The sequence below is a fragment of the Stegastes partitus genome, unplaced genomic scaffold (assembly GCF_000690725.1).
Source record: "Stegastes partitus isolate 25-593 unplaced genomic scaffold, Stegastes_partitus-1.0.2 Scaffold3946, whole genome shotgun sequence".
Classification (NCBI taxonomy): Eukaryota; Metazoa; Chordata; class Actinopteri; family Pomacentridae; genus Stegastes; species Stegastes partitus.
The window spans coordinates 1-3,805 of record NW_007581677.1 but is presented as its reverse complement, the minus strand read 5'-3'; the positions used below and the strand labels follow the sequence as shown (position 1 = coordinate 3,805).

Genomic DNA, 3,805 nt, shown 5'->3' with positions numbered 1-3,805 from the left:
TTGCTCACGGCAGCAGTCGACGAGAGGCCCAAATGGTGGAGGACCAGTGCACCTCAGGAGTGCTGCCCAGAGCACCCTGGAGATTTGAGATTTGAGTTTTAATCAACATCTTCCTTTCATATTCTCTGCTACAAACAGATGACACTGAAACTGACTGATACAATCACTGCTGTGTCCAAGAACCAACTGGCTGGGACTACAATGTGCACTCTCCTGTAGAGGTTCTCTTGCAGGTACCATCAAGCATGACAGTACCTCTTCCTAGTCCCATCCAGCTCAGTGCAGTATTGTACAGCTCATCAAGTTTAATCAACTGTCCAAACACAAGTGATGAGACGTTGGACACTCAGTTGATTTGGGTAACTTTTGGGGTTTGTATTCTTCCATCAGCTATGCCCACTTTAATCTGTAGAGAGTCACAGAGAGCTGCAGCCTATCTCTGCTGACCCTGGGCGAGAGGCAGGAAGGTCGTCAGCCCGTCACACAGCTCACGCAGAGAGACAGACAACCATGCATATTTACACTCACACATGTGGCCAACAGGATCGCCTGTTAAACTTCACTCCATGTCTCTGGACTATTCCAGGAAGCCAGAGCACTCACAAACACACCTAATCAGCCACAGGAAGAACTTGCAAACTTCACACACAAAGGCCAGCAGGTGGAGAGTGGTAGGACGCAGCAGGTGAAGTGTGATGGAAGAGATTCCATGGTGTAATGGTCAGCACTCTGGACTCTAAATCCAGCAATCCGAGTTCAAATCTCGGTGGAACCTGCTGTTAGCAAGTAGGGAGTTTTCTGTTAATTGTCACTCTTGCCCAATCAATGGAAGTAGTGATGTTCTTCTGCTTAATGCTTTGAGTACATGCAGTATGCATCCAACTGGGACAAACCACTTTAATATTTAATATTATTTAATATTTGACATACTGTGAACTGGGATATTCTAAATCTTTTCCAGCAAAATATATACAATGGTAGTGAGGATAGTGGAAGGCGTCCAAAGTCAGTAAAGTCATTCAGTCACAAAAATCAGTCGGTCCCTTTTCAGAGTAATAAGATCTTGTTCGGATTGCTTGTTGAAAACAAAGTGTCTTGAAAAATGTCATTTCTGATCTCTAGCTCTATCAAAAAGTTTAGAATGAAGCTGTCCCTTTCAAGTCAGGATGGCCGAGCGGTCTAAGGCGCTGCGTTCAGGTCGCAGTCTCCCATGGAGGCGTGGGTTCAAATCCCACTTCTGACAACAGATATTTAGACGATATTGGCAACACAGAAAGCAGGTCGGACGCAACACTCTGAGGTCAAGTTTCCAAGGACCAGGAATCAATGGGTAAGGCGTAAGCCGTAGAGATCAAAGGTCGTGGAAACGTTTTGCCCTACCGTGGCAACCTCCGCCACCAACCAACCTTAACATCCAGTTGCAGTTGACGACAGGCCCAAGTGGCTGAGGACGAGTGTGCCTCAGGAGAACTAGAACTAGAAATCAAATGGGGGTTGAACTCAGATCGCTGGATTCAAAGTCCAGAGTGCTGACCATTACACCATGAAACCTTTGCAATTGTGCTACCACTCTCAACCTACTGCTCAGCTGCGTCCTTTGTGTGTGGAGTTTACATGTTCTTACTGTGGCTGTGTAGGTGTTTTGGTGGGTGCTCCAGCTTCCTGGAACAGTCCACAGACATGGAGGGTAGGTCAATGATGGTCCATACTGCAGATCCATATCTGACACTGATCAGATGCTTTTCAAATCTAGCCCATGTGTGCTATGGATTCACCACAGTAGACATTTAACATCTTTGGAGGGTCTTTACCTTTTTACCTTTGTCGTTTTGTTGTAAAACACATGATCATATCATACTGGTTTGGATGTAAAACAGTAATTATTATTAGCCCAGTAAGAAAACTGCAAACAACAATGTCATTGTCAAACAGTGAATTTTAGCTTTGTTCAGTACAAGATAAAACCACAACATACTCAGTTTAAAAGCACCATTAAGGTCAGTTTACATCCCTTTTCTTCCAGTCAAACCAGAGAAACACATGATGACAAACATGGTTAACATCTGATATTGTTAATGTCACCAACTGAAAGCAATCACAGATCAATATGTTGCCCCCATTAATACATACTGGTTCCTCATCAGAGGTAGAGCATGTTACTGTGACAGGTACCCAATATGTCAACAATGCTGCATAAATAGTCAGGAAATGAAAACAACCGTTGTCAGCAGGAACTGAACCATCACAGAGAAACTCTAACATTTAGTCAGAGCTACAGCAGGTTAATGAAAGTTAAAAACCTGTAGAGGATAGAAATTGTTATCATTGTTACTGTTGTTACAACTCCACAACATTCTCAAATGTCAACTTCAGCTTGTTTGGTCCATGGTAGAAATCAGTCATAACATGAGCTTGGTGCTGTTCACAGATGTAGACAATTAGAATCTAGACATCACTGCAGGAACCTTTACTTGTTCTCATGAACAGCTTCACACTGAAATGCTTGACTTCGTAGAGAACATTCTACCAGGTTCTGTGTCCTTTCATATTAGACGATGCAAGTTTTTAGAGCACCACATACAGACAAAGAGGTTTTGTTAGAAGAAGTTGGTGGTGGGTTATTTCCCTCTTTATGATTCTTCTTAAAACAAGAAACTTAATATTGGAGATGCCGGGGATTGAACCCGGGGCCTCATGCGCACTGCCACTGAGCTACATCCCTAACAAATTACAAAACTACAGTGGAGGCTGCGTTCCAAAAGTCAGTCAATCGCGCATTATAATCACATAGTGGTATGTCACAGTTCGATGCACAACACATGAAACAATACATACATTGTGAGGGCACTTCTTGTACATACTTAAAGTATTAATAAAAAAAACATCATTATTTCTGTTAGTTGGGGAGGAGTAAGAATTGCTAGACCACTCCCTACTTGTTGCGCTCTGCTAACAGCAGGTTCCACCAAGATTTGAACTCGGATCACTGGACTCAGAGTCCAGAGTGCTGACCATTACACCATGGAACCTCCTCCATGGCTCTTCTCCTGCTGCCTCCTACCACTCTCCACCTGCTGTCCTTTATCTGTGGAGTTTGCATGCTCTTCCTGTGGCTGCGTAGGTTGTTTGGTGGGCGCTCTGGCTTCCTGGAACAGTCCAGGGACATGGAGTGAAGGTTAACTGGCGATTCTGTTGGCTGCATGTGTGAGTGTAAATATACATGGTTGTCTGTCTGCGTGAGCTGTGTGACAGGCTGGTGACCTTCCTGCCTCTCGCCCAGGGTCAGCTGAGATAGGCTCAGGACCCCTGGACTTTTCGTCACTTGCTGCTGGGGGATAAGGTTGGTGGGTCGTGGAGCTTGCCGTGGAAGGTCAAAAGGTGTCCTTGAAATTCCATCCCCACCTAAACAACACAAGCCTGCCCAGTGATACCTGAGGGGTATACTATGAAGCAAGTTTGACATAGCTAGGCTTTCGTTGTAAAAGCCGAATCAACAAAACCGAAAAGCCCCAGTCAGAAATCCATTGGTGTCTCCCCGCACAGGTTCGAATCCTGCTGACAACGTTTAAGTGTTTTCATGTCAGGTCACAACTGATGGATTCAATATCAGACCTGACAGAAACCTGTACAGCATGAAATCATCATCTTGCAGCTGCTGGCAACCTGTTTGAAAGCACTTTAAAAGGACCGCCTGTGTTCTCTGCTGGTCCTGACACCCAGGTACCACCAAGACCCTGTTAAGAACTCTTCTCTTCTGGTGATTGGTGGATTCTGATGGAGGGTCATTCCATATCATATCAAATTA

At 44.6% G+C, this 3,805-nt stretch overlaps 3 non-coding genes across 3 annotated transcripts; 2 read left to right on the top strand and 1 right to left on the bottom strand.

The window, feature by feature from the left end:
- The first annotated feature begins 703 nt into the window (after positions 1 to 703).
- On the top strand, positions 704 to 775 carry trnastop-cua (transfer RNA amber suppressor (anticodon CUA)). Its single transcript has one exon. It is a non-coding gene; the product is annotated as a tRNA-Tyr (tRNA).
- Positions 776 to 1,160: 385 nt separating this feature from the next.
- trnal-cag (transfer RNA leucine (anticodon CAG)) lies at positions 1,161 to 1,243 on the top strand. The gene has a single exon. It is a non-coding gene; the product is annotated as a tRNA-Leu (tRNA).
- A 1,714-nt stretch (positions 1,244 to 2,957) lies between these two features.
- On the bottom strand, positions 2,958 to 3,029 carry trnaq-cug (transfer RNA glutamine (anticodon CUG)). Its single transcript has one exon. It is a non-coding gene; the product is annotated as a tRNA-Gln (tRNA).
- Between the last annotated feature and the right edge of the window lie 776 nt (positions 3,030 to 3,805).